General features: G+C 46.8%; 1 protein-coding gene across 1 annotated transcript in view; it reads left to right on the forward strand.

The window, feature by feature from the left end:
• The window catches only part of SLCO5A1 (solute carrier organic anion transporter family member 5A1), a 120,329-nt gene that overhangs the window by 43,048 nt on the left and 55,966 nt on the right, over window positions 1–21,315 (forward strand). The gene's annotated exons all lie outside the window — the stretch shown is intronic.

A 21,315-nucleotide genomic window follows, 5' to 3' on the forward strand; every position in this document is an offset into this window, starting at 1 on the left:
ATGGGTAAAATAAAAAGCTGCTCATTTTGTAATAACTATTTATTCATCCAATCAAGCACTTGTGGGACGAACTGGAGCGACGGGTAAGACACCGCCACCCACACGTTGTGAACTGGGACATTGTCTTGCAGAAGGCAGACAACTTTTTGGTGAGCATGTTGAGTATCTTGGTTTTGATGGCCTCCTGCAATTTCCGTGGCAGTGAAGAATAGTTTGCCCCGGTAATCGGCGTACCCTTTGTTAGGAAATCCATCAAGACCATCTGGTCTCAAAAGACTGTGGGCATGACCTTGCCTGCCGAGGGCTGGGCACATGTGCCTTCTTTGGAGGCGGTGAGTCCGGATGCTTCCATTGCATAAACTGGACTTTAGTCTCTGGATCACAGTGATAGACCCAGCTTTTTTATCCTGTGTAATCAGTCTGTTGAAAAATTCCTCCTGGTTTCCATGGCAAATCGTCAGAAGAGCCTGGGAGCATTCGCCTCGTTCCTGCTTCAGGAAAGGTGTGAGCAGCCGGGGAACCCAGCAAGTTGATGCCTTATACATATGAAGATGGTCTTGGATGATTTTTTTCCACGGACCCCACACTAATCTTGACATTTTAAGCAGGTAACGAATGCTTACATGACGATTTTCCAATATACTGGCCTCCATTTGCTAGATGGTGTGTTCATCGAAAGCAGAGTGGGGTTGCCCTGGAATTAGATCCATTTCCACCGAAGTCCGACCACATTTCAATTGACTATGCCAGTTCTTGACTGCTTCATAGGATGGGGAATCTTCCCCACAAACCTCTTTCATCTCGTCGATTGACTCCCTTGGGATGCGGCATTTCAAGAAACTTGATGACTGCTCTGTATTCCACTGGGTCCATTATCAGACCTCGTAACACTTCAGCACCTGTAAAAGAAAGACCGTTAGAAGTTCAGAGTTGCAAATTGGCAGGTAACCTAGAGACTTATATCATTACACATGAGCAGCTTCAGCATCCTGTGATAAATAGAAGTGGGTCAGAGGAAATCTTTAATGAACACCCTTTATATTATAGCCCATTTCCTTGCCATCAGACTGACAACTTTTTGGTGTGTGGGAATGTAAAGGGCTGCCCACTAGGGGTTAACACAGTCTCTATGATGTCCCCAGCCCAGAGTCATCCCCTAGGCATAGGGGATCGTGGATAGGGCTAAGCCTGCCCCACCCTTGATAGCTTGCTGTAACATCATTTCTTTTTGTTAGCCCTTAAAAAGTATCATATCTACAAGATTCTTTTGTTTCTCTTATTGAGAACTGTTACATTTTACCCATTTTAGACTTTATGATGCAACATTTGTGAGGTTTATAAGGTTTCGGAGCGCATACTGTAACACTAAGGACATGTTCGTTTCTGTGGAATCAATGGCAGAAAGTTGAGGCTTACACTTGGATTTCTGTCACTGATTTGCATATAGAAATGCCATTGATCTGCACATCCAATGGATAACGACAATCGCATGAAAGTAAATAGAAGGTGGAAAAAATTTAAGTTTCAGCTCCCCTCACGGATTGGATTCATGAGGGCAGCTGAAACTGCTCACCTCCGTCCTTCATGATGTCCCGCGGCGTCTTGGTCCTTCCAGGACCGTAAGCCATCTTCTAGGCATGCGTGCCAGACATCAAACGTCACGGGCTCTGGAAATTTAAAGACTCCCTGCTTCCAGCTAGCTTGAGTGGCCGAGAGCAGGCAGATGTCACCAGGCAATGCTATATGCGGTTCCCCATCACATGATCGCTGTTATCCACTGGATAATGGCGATCAAGTACAGTAAAAAGAAGGTTTAAGTCTCATCTTCCCTCACTGATCATATCCATGAGGGAAGATGAAATTACGTACCTAAGGCCCCCTTACCCTGCGGATTGCCAGGGAAATTTAAAATCTCCCTGCTCCTAGCTACCAAGCATAGCCGAGAGTCTGCAGATTTCATGGGGGTCACAGTGCGCAATCCTTGGTCACGTGGTCACCGCTATCGAATGGATAATGACGATCACGTAAAAGTTCAAAAAATGTTTACATTTCACCTCCCGTCACGGATATGATCAGTGATGGGAGGTGTAATTACTTACCTAAGTCCTCCGCTGATGTCCCTGGATGAGATCCTCATCCGTGGACCTTTCCCCAGCTTCGGCACATGTGCCCGTCGGCAAGATGGCGGACGCAAGTCCAGAAGATGGGGAGGGCACATTCTAGGGATGATTTTCAGGGAAGGGTTTATATTTAAAGCCCTTCCCCGAGAATCACTGCATGGCTTGCCGGCAACCTATTACTTTCAATGGGGCTGCAGAAGTGTCGGCTGCATTGGAAGCAATGGGAGAACATTGCGCTCCTGTGCCACAGCTGTGACAGGGGAATTCTTCATCCCTGCGGGCAGTCCCCTCGTTACTGGACACTGTGACAATGCTGTCACAGTGTTCAGTGATGAGGGGACTCCCCACGGAGATGAAGAATTCCTCTGCCACAGCTGTGCCAGAGGATCGTGATCTTCACTGTATGTTCTCAATGGGGTTGTCGCTGCTGCCGTTGGCCCCATTGAGCACAAGGTGAAACCCCTGGATGTGATAGCATCCAGGGGTTCACATCCAAAAAATCCTGAATGCCGCAGTTATTTGCGTTTTGAAATCCGCTGCCCTATTTTTACTAATGGAAATTTTTGTGTGCAGGTAAAAAACGAACATGTGACCGCTGCCATTGAAAAGTATTGGTTCTGATAGATGCAGATCGCAAACGCAAAAAACATGTGCAGGAAAAAAATGCCCGTCTAACTGCGCCCTAAATGAAGTACAACATGTCGCGAAAAAACAATGTTAGAATCACTTGGATGTGCAAAACCTTTACGGAGTTATTCTGTGTTAGGGCGCCCACCCACTGGCGTTTTTTTACCTGCGTTTTGCGTTTTTCCTGCACAGGCATAGAGATAACATGTGTTCCTGTCCACTGGCGTTTTTTTTTGCGTTGCGTTTGCGTTTTTAACATAGGAACTGTCAGTTGCATATGTGTCCTTATTTTTCTCCTAATGCACCCATGAATGTCAATGGAAATTAACAGAAAAATCGCGGAAAACGCCGCGAAAAACGCGCGAAAAAATCGCAGAAAACGCTGCGTTTTTTTCCCGCGGAAAACGCAAACGCCAGTGGGTGGGCGCCCTTAAAGTGACACATGTCAGATTTCCAAAATTTGGCTCCGTCATTAAGGTACATACAGGCTTGGTCACTAAGGGGTTAAGTCATATACACCATTTTATCCAGCTTTGTTATAAGCGAGCTGGACACTTCCCATTTAAGCACTTTGAGGGATATTACTTAGTATATCATGGTGATTCTGAAGGTCTCTGACTTTGTGAGTCAGCGAGATGCCATGGCAACCAGATCTGGCATTTTAAATCATTTCCATATTATTAGGAGTTTAGACCGGAGAGTGAACACATTGCAGCCGGTAATGCTCCCCGCGTTCCTTCGGCAAACATCTCATTACAAGCAGGCTTTTACTTTAACCTTTAGAGACGCGACAGAAGCTGCTGTTAGTAAATAGGAAATCAAAGCTAACAGTCTGAATGCCGCTGCTGTCGCTCCTCTATTGTGTGGAGATCTTCATTCCAGCAGTAGCTTAAAAGACTATTCCGCTTACAGGAGTATATGGCATATCCTCCCCATCCATCCTCTGATTGGACAAATGTGTGGGTCCCACAGGTGGGAAACAAACTTTTTCAATATTAACCCCTTAAGAACACGGCCAATTTTGGCGTTGAGGACGAAACGATTTTTAGTATTTTTTTCATCTCAATTTTTCAACAGCCCTAACTTTTTTATTTTTCCGTCGACGCGGCCGTATAAAGGCTTGTTTTTTGCGTGGCGAACTGTAGTTTTTATTGGTACCATTTTTGGTTACATAGACTACATTGTACAACTTTTATTATTTTTTTTATGATCGTAGGGAGAGAAAACGCATCAGTTCTGCCATAGATTTTTTTTTTTTTAAAGTGTTAATTATGCAGCATAAATGACACACTACATTTTTTTCTGCGGGCCAGTACGGTTACAACGATACCAAAATTTTTATATTTTTTTAGGTTTTTCCACTTTTCCACAATAAAAACCCTTTTTTGGAATTTTTTTTTTTTTCTAAATCGCTGCATTCAAAGTGCTATGTTTTTATTTTTCCATGGACGGAGCTCTCTGAGGGCTTATTGTTTGCGAGACGAGCTGTAGTTTTTATTGGTACCATTTTGGGGTACGCATGTTTTTTTTAAATCACTTTTATTGTTTTTTTTTTTGCATTTTTTTAACACTTTTTGCCATGCAGGATAATAAGCACATTCAATTTTATTGTACACGTTGTTACAGACTCGTCGATACCAAATATGTGGGATTTTTAATTTTTTTATGCTAATATGAAAAAAAGCATAAAAAAGGGTTTTTAACTTTTTTTTACATTTTTATTTTTTGTACTTTAGTTTTCTCTTTTTCTCACACAGTCTGTGTCCCTCTGAGGGACTTCTACTGCTGATTGCTACGATAAGGCATGGCAGGACTTCTCTCCTGCTTACTATAGCGATCACAGACTATGGCAATACAGGACGCCGGTATCCGGCATCCAGTTGCTATAGAAACCAGCCGGGCTCTCACGATGTTATCGCGAGAGCCGGCTGGAGTCAGAGAGGGAGCACGCTCCCTCTGTGAACCCGCTATCCCCATGACGTAAGGGTATGTCATTTTGCGGAAAGTACCCCGCTCCCATGACGTACCCTTACGTCATGGGGCAGGAAGGGGTTAATAGAATATTCTGTGGCTACAAATGCCATAAATATCAAAGATGGAAACACCCCTTTAAAGAAACTGTCACCTCTGACTACTCCCATAAGTAATGAGTGGATACTGATTTTAACCCCTTAAGGACCAGGCTGTTTTGAACATTTAGGACCAGACACTTTTTTTTAGGGATTTTACCCATGTGGTAGTTTTATTGCCCTATTCGTTTTTCTTCAGCTATCACAATTATATTCGTTGTTTTTTTTCCCGTGACATATAAGGCTATTTTTTAAAATATTTTTTCACTGTCTTTTTTTTTCCAGTTGTTTAGTTTTATTGGGGGTAAAAAGCTAAAAAACATGTTTTAACATTTATTTATTTATTTAAAATTAGTATGTTTACGCTAAATTGAAGAAGGGGAGTGGGTTCCTCTATTTGTTTTGGACGTTTTGATATATAGTATGTATGGTTTGGGATTACAGGGTCCATATAGCAGCGGTTTTGGTGACGTCAGCTTTGGGTTATTTTTTATGTATATATTGTTGTTTTATTCTGTAATTTTGTTTTACTTATTTATGTAATTATTCTTTTTAGGCTGGCTGTCCACAGGTGTTGCGGACGGATCTCCGCTGTGAGCCTATCTGACAGATAGGCTGACCACGGAGAATCGCGTCAATTCGCAGCACGCTGCGATTTGCCGGCCACGAGCCGAGAATCCTACTGCAGGAGTGATTAAAGCATCTCAAATTGTTGTGCCCTCCGGGACTTAAAAGAAGAAGTTAAAATAAGATTAATAACATTTTACTAATTATTTTTAAAAAAAAGTAATACAAGTTTAAAAAAAACCCAAAAAAAAAACCCCTTTGCTATATTTATAATAAAAGAATCTAAATAATCAAAAATACATATTTGTCATCGCTGCCTCCATAAAAGTCCGATCTATCAAAGTAACGCATTATTTACCCCGCACAGTGAACGTCGTCAGGAGAAAACAAAGGCCAGAATTGAGCTTTTTTTGGTCACCCAGTTTCCAAGAAAAAAATGGAACAAAAAGCAATCAAAAGGTCGTATGTATTCAAACTACGGAAACTACAGGATGTACCGCAAAAAATGAGCTCTCGCACCGCTATGTCGAAGGGAAAATAAAAAAGATATTGTGGTCAGAAGTTGGCGGCAGAAAATAATTTTAAAAAGTTAAATATCCTTGGAAAAAGAATAAAAGTGATACAACAAAAAAAACATTTAAGGCTTCTACCCACTAGCTTTTTTTTTAACGCTATATCGCTGCAATTTTTTCAATTGGACTTTCTAATGTTAAAATCGCATTGCACAAAAATCGCAAATTTGTGCTGTTGCAATTGCGATGTGCGATGCGATTGTAACATTAGAAAGTCCCATTGAATAAAACGCAGTGATATCGCAGCGTTAAAAAAAAAACGCTCGTGGGTAAAAGCCCTAAGATTGGTGTCATAGTAATCGTACTGACCCATAGAATAAAATTGTCATTTTTGTTGTACGCCGTACAAACAAGACGCACTCAGAGATGGCGGGATTTCAGTTTTTTTGAGAATTCTGTAAATGTTTTTCAGTACATTAAATAGTACCAATAAAAAAATACAACTCGTTCTGCAAAAAACAAGTCTCCGGACATCTACGTCGATGGATAAATAAAAAGGTTATAATTTTTTTAAAAGGCGGGAAAAAAAACTGAAACTGGTAAAAACTGATGGGTCATGTCCTTAAGGGGTTAAAGAATAACCACAGAACAATGTCCTGAGAGCAGGGTCTAGACAATCTTAGCGAATCGTTGCGTGTAAATGTGCCCATCTTTCAGTTTTCTGTCAAACGATGGATTTCAGTTCTGCATGAAATCCATTGTACAGCTGATAGACGGGACCGCACGCTGTGCTCTGCCCGGGAAGCACTGATAACAGCTGATTACATTGTCTCAGCTGTCACCCCTGCTGGCAGAACAAAGGGAATTTATTCAGAGAACAGCGGGTGGTCCTCTGCATAAATTCAGCTCCTGGGGGCTCACAGGCTACTAATTGGTACTAATAGGCATTGGTACCAATTAGTAGATTATGCAAAATGATCGCTCAAAAGGGAATCTTTTGAGCGATCATGTTTGTGTCTAAATGCACCTTAACAAATCAAAATAGGCCATAGTGCACACAGAATGCCTTTATACTAATGATTGTGGGGGTCTTACTACACACACCAGCAAGTAATGGCATAGTCTAACAATATACTTCCACATGGGTATTTTTTGCCCTAGTTTTGACTTATCAAATAGCAGTGCCTGCAAAAATTTGATCAGAAAGGCATATTTGCAAATGCTGAATTACAGGACTATGTCTAGCACTTTTATTTGTAGTGTCTCCATATACAACCCATTTTTCTTCTCTGAAGGGCTTATTCAGACGACCGTATATTGGCCCGGTATTCACGTCGGCCGATATACGGCGTCTGTCTCTGTAGGGGGAGGAGGCTGGAAGAGCCGGGAGCAGTGCTCTGAACTCCAACCCCCTCTCCGCCCCTCTGAACTATTTGCAATGAGAGGAGGCAGGCTAAGTTCTGGGAATTAGCTCCGCCTTCCCCCATTGCAAATAGTGCAGAGGGGTAGAGAGTTGGCGGAGAGGGGGCAGGAGCTCAGAGCACTGCTCCCGGCTCTTCCAGCCTCCTCCCCCTGCAGAGAGGGACGCCGTATATCAGCCGTCGTGAATACGCAGCCGATATACGGTCGTCTAAATAAGCCCGAAAGCTGTATTTACACGAGTGAATGTGATATTTAGAAACTGGGCCCGATATCACATTGATATCGTAACCTGCAATTTTATAACTGATTGCAAAATGCATCGCTATACGTGCGATTTTCAGACGCGTTTTTCACACGTGTGAGAACCGCATGTTGTTCCCATAGTAAAAATAGAAATAAATGCACTGGACTTGTGTAACAATCGTTTTTACATGCGAGTGTGATGTGATTTTTTTTTTTTTATTGCCATAGGAAGTAATGGGCGATTCTCGCAGCGGCATCGCCCATATATAGGGCATGCTGCAATTTTCAATTCTTGCGCTATCGGTGCGACCAAAGAATCGCTCATCTAAACTGACCCATTGAAATCAATAGGTTATTTTCCATGCAAGTTCTGTCCATATCACAGTTGGATGGAGTTCGCGCGGGAAAATCTCTTGTGTACATACACCCAAAGCCCTGCAGTTATCCCTGCTCCACTAAGGGGAACATATGTTTTACCTTCCAATCCTCAGCTGCTGTTATGTGGTGCCCTATCCTAGATCTATGATTGATTTCTAGCGATAGATATGAGATAGATAGATAGATAGATAGATAGATATGAGATAGATAGATATGAGATAGATAGAGAGATAGATATGAGAGGGATAGATATGAGAGAGATAGATATGAGAGAGACAGATGTGGGATAGATAGATAGATATCAGATAGATTGATTGATAGATATGAGATAGATAGGGATGGATAGGTATGAGATAGACAGATAGATATGGGATAGATAGATATGAGATAGACAGATAGATATGGGATAGATAGATATGAGATAGACAGATAGATATGGGATAGATAGATATGAGATATACAGATATGGGATAGATAGATATGAGATAGACAGATAGATATGGGATAGATAGATATGAGATAGACAGATATGGGATAGATAGATATGAGATAGACAGATATGGGATAGATAGATATGAGATAGACAGATATGGGATAGATAGATATTAGATAAAGAAATTGATTGAAATGTGATAGAGAGATATGAGATAGATACCATGTTCCCCCAAAAATAAGACCTTGTCTTTTATTAATTTTTGCCCCAAAAGAGGCCCAGTGTCTTATTTTTGTGAAGGGGGGTCTTATACTCACCTGGCCCGCAGCGTCTCAGTCCCTCACACTGGCCTCATGCGCTGCGGCAGGCTGCGGTGTAATCCTCAGTGTTGACACAGCACTCTCTTTGTGGTGACGGGGCTTTGAATACCCCGCCTCCAGCAAGCGAGTGCTGTGATTGCATCACAAGCGCCGTTGCCCAGCCAATGAGAGCCGGCGCTTGAAGAACCAATCACAGCCATTCAGGGATATTATTCACTGAATGGCTGTGAATGATCTTGCTCAAACTCTGATTGGCTGAGCCAGCGGTGCTCGTGATCCAATCACAGCACTCGTTTGCTGGAGGCGGGATATTCAAAGCCCTGTTACCAGGAAGAAAGTACTGTGTCAACACTGAGGACACGGCAGCCTGCCACAGCGCCGGAGACCAGCGCGAGGGACACAGATGCCGCCGGCTAGGTGAGTATTGCTGTTCTTTTTTCTGCCATGTAGTTTTTTGGGGGGAAGGCTTATATTTCGACCCCCCCCCCCCACACACACACACCTGGATATAGGGGTAGGGCTTATTATCGAGTGGGGCTTATTTTTTGGGAAATACGGTAGATAGATATGAGATAGAGAGCGGTATATGAGATAAAGAAAGATATGAGATAGATCTGAGATATAGAGAGATATGAGATAGATATGAAATATAGAGAGATAGATAGATATGAGATAGATAGATTGATAGATAGATTAGATTACATTAGACTAGACACAGGTAGATATGGGATAGATAATTATGCAATACTGTGTAGTTCACGATATGACATTTTTAATTTTTCTGTATCGGCAGTTTATTCTTCAAGGTCACACCAGGATGAGATTTCATTTCAGATGCCTTTGGGTGCAGCTGCCAGATTTCTGCAAGCCAACTAAGTGGCTCAGTGAATAAACGTGCATCAGCAATGTACTGACAATCTTAGCAAGAAAAGTACCCTTGGTATCTGAAAATTAATTACTACTTTAATATTATTTTGGGACCTTTGAAATTAGATTCTTGGAAGATATAAGATTTGTGCACTGACACAATCCAAAAGCCTACACCACTTGTACTAATCCTTCCAACTATTCTGTTTTACTGACACAACATTAAAGGGCCACACCGGAAAAAACACATTTTTCAATCCCTGACCCTGACCTGATTGCCTCTCACACTATGGAGGTCTCCTCTGTGTATTCCAGCCACTTCCATTCCCTGTCAAGATGTAATCCTCCATTTTGAGGCATCATTTTTTACTTTCAGTCTCACATCTATCCCATGATGCATCAGCACAGCATTATCTGATGCTATACCATTTCTGCCTGCTGGGGGGGGGGGGGGGGCAGTTTAATTATTATTTACTCCTGTAGTCATCTACATAAGCTACAGCCAGGAGGATGAGCTGGGATCTCCTCTACTATAACTGTGAGACTTTGTGGATAGAATTGAGTTCACATGAGCATCTGAGGAGAAGGAGGCTGGGAGATTCAGACAGAAAGAAATAACTAACCAAGGTAACACTAACCCACTTATATATACTGGGGGGAGATAGCTACATAATGAATAAATGAAAAAATATCAGGTGGCCCTTTAAGATCCATATACGTTTACCAGAAAATAATTTCTTGTGCTTTTTAAGCTTTTCAGATGCCTTTTAGTCATAACACAAAAGAATACTAAAACAGAACTTGTTACCATGCTGGTCCTACCGGGGCAGCGGTATGCGGGGTCCCGCGGTCAGAGCGCATCCCCCCGGCTTGTTGTCTGGCTGCCGGGGGTGTGGGTGCCCGGACGGCGTGGCGCCATGCGCGCTCCTGTGAGTGCAGCTGCCGAGCACAAGCTCCCTCTTATTATGCTCTGTTGAGAGTTGGCTGTCTCCCTCTCTCCACCCCTGGGCGGAGGCTTTTGTTTAAAGGTCAGGCAGAGACTGGCAATCACTGCCAGTTATTGGTTTCCCTAGTCTGCCTCTATTGCTAGCTAGTCTGCCTCTGTTGGTCTCCTGCCTCTGTCAGCTTGTCTGCTATACTTTGCTATTATCCGCCAGGTTTTTCTATCTGCCTCAGTTCTGCTTAGTATTGTTCATGTTGGTTATTTACATCTGCCTTTTCTGTCGGTATTCTACCCTTTCCATCCAGGTACGCCAGCGTCCCTTTTCAGTCCCTAGTGAGAGTAGGGACCACCTCCCAGGTGCCTGCCTGGGGTTAGCCAGGAGTGGAGGAAAGTAGGCAGGAACAGGGGTTGTGGGTGAGATCTAGGGCACCTCAAGGGTAGTATACCGTAACAGAACAAGATAAAACAGATAGCACTATGTAGGGTACATACTGTTGGAAGAATAGGGGCCAAAGACCCGAAAATAAATGCAGACTAGCCTTTCATTCAGGGGCGTAGCTAAAGGCTCATGGGCCCGCGTGCAAAAGCTTATCTTGGGGCCCCCCTACTTCTCTTAATTTCATTGTTGTATTGTACAATTGGTAAACTCTTAACCAAAAAATGCAGTCTGCCTCAACGGAGGGAAGGACAGAAAGCAGGATAATGTAGAACCGATCCACAACAAGGCGCAAACCATGGGTTAAAATTAAGTTATTCAATATCCCCTTAAAGAGACAACGCATTTCAGGAACACAAGCCCCCTGTCTCAAGTAAGGCCTCATGTCAATGGGAGGATCTGATTCCATATGCGGGAGCCCGCAGTGGAATCCAGCCCTGCCCGCGGCCGAGGACACTGCGATACCTGTCCAGGTGTTGTCCGGGTCTACTTTTAATTCACAGCGTACGTGTGCAGAAGTGCCGTCCGGCAGTAAACTCCTGCTTTCCTGCGGTATCTGCGGCCCATCTGCAATATCAACTTTCGAGCATTTTCATGCGATGCAACACAAAGGAAGGCTGATCTGATTTACTAAGCTAAATATCTTAATGTTAGTTATGACTCCGGGACAAAGTGGAAGGAGGAGGAGTTTTATTACCTGGTACCTTCTTTATTCTCATAGCCACTGTTCCCCCAGTTTCTGGGACCCTGCTCTGGTGATCCAAGATGACGGTGTCACTCCTTAGACTACCCAATGCACACTGAGCCTCGATCACACATCGGTAGTCTAAGGACTCATGCACTCCAATGTTAAGTGGCAGTGTTAAGGCAGTAGAAATGCAGGCCTAAGCTCATGACCAGAAGGTTGCAAATTCAATCCCTGTATGGTCCAGGTAGCTGGCTCAAGGTTGAATCAGCCTTCCATCCTTCCGAGGTCAGTAGAATGAGTACCCAGCTTCCTTGGGGGTAATAATTAAGTTACCTGAAAGCGCTGCAGAATAAGTTGGCGCTATACAAATAACGAGATTTATTTCTTTAATAAGGCTATACACATGGGCATTTTTCATGCAAAACCGATGGTCTGTGTGAAAAAAATCACCGCATTTGTAGGATGCTTCCAACAATAAGGGAATGTTTAAAGAGACAACTCGTTTAATATTGAGTGAACCCCATGGACAGGGCTTTGAATGCAATGTTTTTCATAGACTTGTATATTAGAGGGAATGAATGAATTGTTTGTGTAGATGCAATTTAGAGGACGTGTTGCAATGTTTTCTTAAGTACAATCTGATTTGCCAGGGACTTTGGGATTGAATATTTCCATTATCATATAGCGTGGCGATGTATAGTGATGCTTTGTCTTGTTTGGCCAGGTCTCAGCATTTACTGTAATGAGTGGATATGTCTATTCAGCAAGTCTACAATGTATCTGCACCTGGCTCTGCTATGTAGATACAAGTCTGCCCTTGTGAGACGCTGCAGCCGTACACCCATGACGTTCTCAATGCAAATACATGAAGACCCTTATATATGCTGCTTCCTTACCCCAGGGGCGTCCGTGCCTCTGAGCATTACCTCTGTTCCCGACTACATCATTGTCCAGTTAATTCTTAAGAATGTGGATTCATTAATTTCCCAAAGGATAACGTCTGATTGATGGTGATGTGAAGTAACCAATTAAATACCCTGTAATACTTAGGAACTGTCTATGGCAACCAGCCGTTAGTAGGGTCATAATAAAGGTCTTCTCATTGCACACATCTCAGTATAATTACACGGTTGGTTAAAGGAGGGGATATTGAAGTCTATGGGAGCTTCCTGCATATGGCTGCCTGCACACGGGCGGATTTGCATTGCGGAATCCAGAGGCGTCCACCTCCGGGTTCTGCAGCAAATACTGCCCATAGCATGCTACGGCAAAATGCTTTTTTTCTCTACACGAGCGAAAATCAATTACAATTTTCTGCTCATGGAGGAAAAATCGCAGAATTCCCTATTTCTGTGCGGATTCCGCACAGACAGCTTCCAGTGAAGTCAATGGAAGCCATCTGACTCACGGCCATTCTGCAATCACATTGCAGAAAGGTCACGGATTCCACATCATCTCCTAGCAATGATGCAGGAAGAGCCGGGATTTTAAAAAAGTTAAAAAAATACACGGACTGCGCATGTCCGATGTCTCGCCATGCGGAGCATCCGCAGTACAGAAAGAAGAAAGAAAAGGATGCCGGGTCGGATTCTGCTGCGGGCTACCGCATGCGAACTCTGACCTGGCCGTGTGCAACCGGCCTGACTTGGCAAAGATAGGGCAAGACCAGCTTTTGACGCAGCGCATAAAATCAGCAACCGAAAACGTCCGCCGAAGTGCTATTTTTCCTTGCATGATTTTCTTACGTGCCAATAAAACGTTCATCGGAATGAATACATTGGAATTCAAAGCTTCAGATGGTCGCAGTTTTTTTTCATGCGGTCCCCAGAGTAACCTGCATGTAAAACACATCAGGTCGTGCTCACACAAGCGGATTTGTATTACGGATTCCACAATCGCTGTCTGCGGTAAAACCCAGGCATTGGAAGGCATGTATTTTCGATTTTTTATTCACATTTGTGGATACAAAATGCATATTCTGCGATCATATGAAAAATCGTTACCTGCTCTGTTTTGCCGCGGAATCCGTGCGGATGGCCTCCATTGATGTCAATGGAGGCGTCTGACCTGCAGCCCATACGCAATTAACAGTGTGCATGGGCTGCGGGTACCACTGTCATCGCTAAGCAACAGCGTGGGAAAGACAATCAAACAACTGTACTGCGCATGACCGCCTGCGAGTCTCCGCGGTCATCCACAGTACAGTTAAGCGAGGTACACAGAGTCACCAGATGGGGTCACAGTCAGATTCCGAGTATTCCCTCAGTGCTTCCTGGTCAGATGTTTGAAAAAACCCGCCTTTAGGAGGAGCTGGCTGTGATTGGTCCTTGAGTGTCGTGGCTCAGCCAATCAAAGCCAGTGCTGGATGAACCAATCACAGCCGCAGGTCGACTTCACTGGAAGCCGCCCATGCGGAATCCATATAGCAATAGAACATGCTGCAATTTTTCCTCCGTGAACGGAAGCCGCAATTGATTTCCACTCATGTAGAGGAAAACATGTTTATTCATAGCATGCTATGGGCGGTATATTCTGCAGGATCCAGAGGCGGACGCACACTCCGGATTCCGCAATGCAAATTCGGCCGTCTGCAGGCGGCCTAAGGAGTGCATAGGTGGCGGTTACACCCGCAGCTGCAAGCTGAAGTCTGCCACTGGAGACAGTACCGTAAATTACATGTTGGGCCCCAGATACAATCCCAGCTGGGCCTCTGATAGCAGATCTCCATTCTGCCCATAGAGGAGGGTCCCAAGGGGCCTAATAGAGCTTATAGAGAGGGGTTGTCATATTTTTGAGAGATGACCCCTTTAAGTACAATTTTCTGATGGGAGATACAATTCTGCTACTTTGACAGGTCTGTAAATGCCGTAGCCTGAGTCATGATATATCTGCTCATGAGATGATGGAAGACTCCCGTCAGACCTCCATTCTTTAACCTTCTTTTCTGCCTAGTTGTAATATAAAGAATTGCTATGGATCGTTATTTCAGAATGTCCTCAGAGGCCTCTCAGGTTCGGGAGCGAAAAGCTGATTTGTTAAATTTGATTCCGCACCTTCATGACGTATAAATGAATCTCAGATGAAGCTTTCCTGCCTTCGGTTTCAGTCGTACATTATATTGTGTGCACCAATTTAACCATGGCTGTCCATGGGACCTTGTCATGTCCAATAAGATCCATAAACTAAGGCTCCAAGGACAGGAGCCTCAGAGTTCAGGGGTTTGCTGTCTATGGCTCCTCGTTTCTTCGCTGTCCTGCCAGGATGCCAGCAGTCGGTGTATTGGCTCATTTCTGCATACAGAGTACAATAAATGTAGGCATGAGCCCCTCAATGCACCGAGCGGGGGCTTCCTGGGTAGACACCAAAGAAGCCGGGAGTTTGGTCAATATAAAAAGCGCAGCCCCAAACTTTGCTGTCCTATCAGCCGTTATACTTAGTGGTGGTCCTCAGGACATGATAGACTCCTCTTAGACTGCTTTATATGCAGTTAAGTATTAAAGATACAATTAGAGATGAGCGAACACCAAAATGTTCGGGTGTTCGTTATTCGGAACGAACTTCCCGTGATGCTCGAGGGTTCGTTTCGAACAACGAACCCCATTGAAGTCAATGGGCGACCAGAACATTTTTGTATTTCGCCGATGCTCGCTAAGGTTTTCATGTGTGAAAATCTGGGCAATTCAAGAAAGTGATGGGAATGACACAGTGACGGATAGGGCAGGCGAGGGGCTACATGGTGGGCTGCATCTCAAGTTCACAGGTCCCACTATTAAGCCACAATACCGGCAAGAGTGGGCCCCCCCCCCCTCCCAACAACTTTTACTTCTGAAAAGCCCTCATTAGCATGGCATACCTTTGCTAAGCACCACACTACCTCCAACAAAGCACAATCACTGCCTGCATGACACTCCACTGACACTTCTCCTGGGTTACATGCTGACCAACCGCCCCCCCTCCCCCCCACAGCGCACACCAAAGTGTCCCTGGGCAGCCTTCAGCTGCCCTCATGCCACACCACGCTCATGTCTATTTAGAATTGCGTCTGCCATGACGAGGGACCGCAGGCACACACTGCAGAGGTTGGCACGGCTAGGCAGCGACCCTCTTTAAAAGTGGCGGAGCGATAGCCCACAATGCTGTACAGAAGCAATGAGAAATAGAATCCTGTGCCACCGCCATCAGGAGCTGCACACGTGGGCATAGCAATGGGGAACCTATGTGCCACACACTATTCATTCTGTCAAGGTGTCTGCATGCCCCAGTCAGACCGGGCTTTTTAATTCATAGACACAGGCAGGTACAACTCCCTATTGTGAAGTCCCTGTCGACCCACAGCATGGGTGGCTCCCTGGAACCCACCGGCGGTACACAGAAATATCCCATTGCATTGCCCAACACAGCTGAGGTAGTAATGTCGTGCTTAATGCAGGTGGGCTTCGGCCCACACTGCATGCCCCAGTCTGACTGGGGTTCTTTATAAGTGTACAGATGTAGTAAAAACTCCGTGTGCACCTACAGCATGGGTGGGTGCCAGGAAGCCACCGGCGGTACATAGAAATATCCCATTGCATTGCCCAACACAGCTGAGGTAGTAATGTTGTGCTTAACCCTTTCCAATCCAATTTGTATATGGTTTTCCTAGGGGGCTTACTCTTTTTCTGCCGTTATACAACGGCGCTATATGCTGGCTAAAGCCAGTACTGCATGAGCTGACATGTAGGATAGGCTCCGACAGCAGAGAGGCTGGCAATATACAGTAAGAGAACCCCGACGGACGTCTACCAACAACGGAGCTGTACAGCCTTAAACCCTAATGTCTTCACAGGTCACACAGTGGACTGGAAAGGGTTAATGCAGGTGGGCTTCGGCCCACACTGCATGCCCCAGTCAGACTGGGGTTCTTTACAAGTGGACACATGTAGGTTAAACTCCCTGTGGACCCACTGCCTGGGTGGGTGCCAGGAAGCCACCGGCGGTACATAGAAATATCCCATTGCATTGCCCAACACAGCTGAGGTAGTAATGTCGTGCGTAATACAGGTGGGCTTCGGCCCACACTGCATGCCCCGGTCAGACGGGTTCTTTAGAAGTGTACAGATGTATTAAAAACTCAGTGTGCACCTACAGCATGGGTGGCTCCCTGGAACCCACCGGCGGTACACAAAAATATCCCATTGCATTGCCCAACACAGCTGAGGTAACGTCAGCTGTAATGCAGGTGGGCTAAAAATTAATTTGATTACACTGTAGGCGAGGGCCCACACAAATTGCTGTATCAACAGTACTAATGTACATCCCAAAAATTGGCCATGGCCAGCCAAGAGGGCAGGTGAAACCCATTAATCGCTTTGGTTAATGTGGCTTAAGTGGTAACTAGGCCTGGAGGCAGCCCAGTGTAACGAAAAATTGGTTCAAGTTAAAGTTCCAATGCTTTTAAGCGCATTGAAACTTATAAAAATTGTTCTGAAAAATTATTTGAGTGAGCCTTGTGGCCCTAAGAAAAATTGCCCGTTCAGCGTGATTACGTGAGGTTTCAGGAGGAGGAGCAGGAGGAGGAGGAATATTAAACACAGATTGATGAAGCAGAAATGTCCCCGTTTTGGATGGTGAGAGAGAACGTAGCTTCCATCCGCGGGTGCAGCCTACGTATTGCTTACGTATCGCTGCTGTCCGCTGGTGGAGAACAGAAGTCTGGGGAAATCCAGCCTTTGTTCATCTTGATGAGTGTTAGCCTGTCGGCACTGTCGGTTGACAAGCGGCTACGCTTATCTGTGATGATTCCCCCAGCCGCACTAAACACCCTTTCCGACAAGACGCTAGCCGCAGGACAAGCAAGCACCTCCAGGGCATACAGCGCGAGTTCAGGCCACGTGTCCAGCTTCGACACCCAGTAGTTGTAGGGGGCAGAGGCGTCACCAAGGATGGTCGTGCGATCCGCTACGTACTCCCTCACCATCCTTTTACAGTGCTCCCGCCGACTCAGCCGTGACTGGGGAGCGGTGACACAGTCTTGGTGGGGAGCCATAAAGCTGGCCAGGCCCTTAAAGACTGTTGCACTGCCTGGGATGTACATGCTGCTCGATCTACGCACATCCCCTGCTACCTTGCCCTCGGTACTGCGCCTTCTGCCACTAGCGCTGTCGGCTGGGAATTTTACCATCAGCTTGTCCGCAAGGTTCCTGTGGTATAGCAACACTCTCGAACCCCTTTCCTCTTCGGGAATCAGAGTGGGCAGGTTCTCCTTATACCGTGGATCGAGCAGTGTGTACACCCAGTAATCCGTCGTGGCCAGAATGCGTGCAACGCGAGGGTCACGAGAAAGGCATCCTAACATGAAGTCAGCCATGTGTGCCAGGGTACCTGTACGCAACACATGGCTGTCCTCACTAGGAAGATCACTTTCAGGATCCTCCTCCTCCTCCTCCTCCTCCTCAGGCCATACACGCTGAAAGGATGACAGGCAATCAGCCGGTGTACCGTCAGCAGCGGCCCAAGCTGTCTCTTCCCCCTCCTCCTCATCCTCCTCCTCCTCCTCCTGTACGCGCTGAGAAATAGACAGGAGGGTGCCCTGACTATCCAGCGGCATACTGTCTTCCCCCGCCCCCGTTTCCGAGCGCAAAGCAGCTGCCTTTATGGTTTGCAGGGAATTTCTCAAGATGCATAGCAGAGGAATGGTGACGCTAATGATTGTAGCATCGCCGCTCACCACCTGGGTAGACTCCTCAAAATTACCAAGGACATGGCAGATGTCTGCCAACCAGGCCCACTCTTCTGAAAGGAATTGAGGAGGCTGACTCCCACTGCGCCGCCCATGTTGGAGTTGGTATTCGACTATAGCTCTCCGTTGTTCATAGAGCCTGGCCAACATGTGGAGCGTAGAGTTCCACCGTGTGGGCACGTCGCACAGCAGTCGGTGCACTGGCAGCTTAAAGTGATGTTGCAGGGTGCGCAGGGTGGCAGCGTCCGTGTGGGACTTGCGGAAATGTGCGCAGAGCCGGCGCGCCTTTACGAGCAGGTCTGACAAGCGTGGGTAGCTTTTCAGAAACCGCTGAACCACCAAATTAAAGACGTGGGCCAGGCATGGCACGTGCGTGAGGCTGCCGAGCTGCAGAGCCGCCACCAGGTTACGGCCGTTGTCACACACGACCATGCCCGGTTGGAGGCTCAGCGGCGCAAGCCAGCGGTCGGTCTGCTGTGTCAGACCCTGCAGCAGTTCGTGGGCCGTGTGCCTCTTATCGCCTAAGCTGAGTAGTTTCAGCACGGCCTGCTGACGCTTGCCCACCGCTGTGCTGCCACACCGCGCGACACCGACTGCTGGCGACATGCTGCTGCTAACACATCTTGATTGCGAGACAGAGGAGGAGGAGGAGGAGGAGGAGGAGGGTGCTTTAGTGGAGGAAGCATACACCTCCGCAGATACCAGCACCGAGCTGGGGCCCGCAATTCTGGGGGTGGGTAGGACGTGAGCGGTCCCAGGCTCTGACTCGGTCCCAGCCTCCACTAAATTCACCCAATGTGCCGTCAGGGAGATGTAGTGGCCCTGCCCGCCTGTGCTTGTCCACGTGTCCGTAGTTAAGTGGACCGTGGCAGTAACCGCGTTGGTGAGGGCGCGTACAATGTTGCGGGAGACGTGGTCGTGCAGGGCTGGGACGGCACATCGGGAAAAGTAGTGGCGACTGGGAACTGAGTAGCGCGGGGCCGCCGCCTCCATGATACTTTTGAAGGACTCCGTTTCCACAACCCTATACGGCAGCATCTCAAGGCTGATGAATTTTGCGATGCGGACGGTTAACGTTTGAGCGTGCGGGTGCGTGGCGGCGTACTTGCGCTTGCGCTCGAACACTTGCGCAAGCGACGGCTGGACGGTGCGCTGAACTACACTGCTGGATGGGGCCGAGGACAGCGGAGATGAGGGTGTGGGTGCAGGCCATGAGGCGGTAGTGCCTGTGTCCTGAGAGGGGGGTTGCATCTCAGTGGCAGGTTGGGGCACAGGGGGAGAGGCAGGGGTGCAAACCGGAGGCGCTGAACGGCCTTCGTCCCACCTTGTGGGGTGCTTGGCCATCATATGCCTGCGCATGGTGGTGGTGGTGAGGCTGTTGGTGTTGGCTCCCCGGCTGAGCTTTGCGCAACAAAGGTTGCACACCACTGTTCGTCGGTCGTCAGGCGTCTCGGTGAAAAACTGCCAGACCTTAGAGCACCTCGGCCTCTGCAGGGTGGCATGGCGCGAGGGGGCGCTTTGGGAAACACTTGGTGGATTATTCGGTCTGGCCCTGCCTCTACCCCTGGCCCTGGCCACCGCACTGCCTCTTGCAACCTGCCCTGCTGATGCCCTTGACTCCCCCTCTGAAGACCTGTCCTCCTGAGTAAGCGTTGCACACCAGGTGGGGTCAGTCACCTCATCGTCCTGCTGCTCTTCCTCCGAATCCTCTGTGCGCTGCTCCCTCGGACTTACTGCCCTTACTACTACCTCACTGCAAGACAACTGTGTCTGATCGTCATCGTCCTCCTCACCCACAGAAAGTTGTTGAGACAGTTGGCGGAAGTCCCCAGCCTCATCCCCCGGACCCCGGGAACTTTCGAATGGTTGGGCATCAGTGACTATAAACTCCTCTGGTGGGAGAGGAACCGCTGCTGCCCAATCTGAGCAGGGGCCCGAGAACAGTTCCTGGGAGTCTTCCCGCTCCTGAGCAGGTGTCATTGTAGTGGAGTGAGGAGGCTGGGAGGAAGGAGGAGCAGCAGACAGAGGATTCGGATTTGCAGCAGTGGACGGCGCAGAACTGCGTGTTGACGATAGGTTGCTCGAAGCACTTTCTGCCATCCAGGACAGGACCTGCTCACACTGCTCATTTTCTAATAACCGTCTCCCGCGTGGACCCATTAATTGGGCGATGAATGTGGGGACGCCAGAAACGTGCCTCTCTCCTAATCGCGCAGCAGTCGGCTGCGACACACCGGGATCAGGAGCTCGGCCTGTGCCCACACCCTGACTTGTCCCTCCGCGTCCTCGGCCGCGTCCACGTCCTCTAGGCCTACCCCTACCCCTCAGCATGCTGTATTACCAGTGATTTGATTTCACAGGCAGGAAATAAATTGGCGCAAGACTGCAGGCCAAATATAATTTTTGCACTTTTTGGAAAACGAACGGCCCCACTGCCTTTAGTGAATGAATAATCTAAGTTTAATAACTGTGCTGTGTCCCTGCTTATGTGTCACAGAACGTGAGGGTAGCAGAGTTATTATAACTCTGGCAGAGCAGGTATTTTTTTTCCCAATTAAGGAAAGCAAATGGCGAAGCCAGCAGTAAAGCGTAGCTGGGTGCGTATGATTTAGCAATGTTTTTCACGCAGCTCACACGTGTCCACAGGCGTTAGGACGGACAGAGGCTGGACAAATAGATTTGTTTTCAGTTTTTTCCCACCAAAAGGCAGCACTGCGTATATTCAATGAACATGAGAAGTTTAATAACTGTGCTGTGTCCCTGCTTATGTGTCACAGAACGTGAGGGTAGCAGAGTTATTATAACTCTGGCAGAGCAGGTATTTTTTTTCCCAATTAAGGAAAGCAAATGGCGAAGCCAGCAGTAAAGCGTAGCTGGGTGCGTATGATTTAGCAATGTTTTTCACGCAGCTCACACGTGTCCACAGGCGTTAGGACGGACAGAGGCAGGACAAATAGAATTATTTTCACTTG

This window comes from Eleutherodactylus coqui, chromosome 9, assembly GCF_035609145.1.
Source record: "Eleutherodactylus coqui strain aEleCoq1 chromosome 9, aEleCoq1.hap1, whole genome shotgun sequence".
In the NCBI taxonomy this organism is placed as follows: Eukaryota; Metazoa; Chordata; class Amphibia; order Anura; family Eleutherodactylidae; genus Eleutherodactylus; species Eleutherodactylus coqui.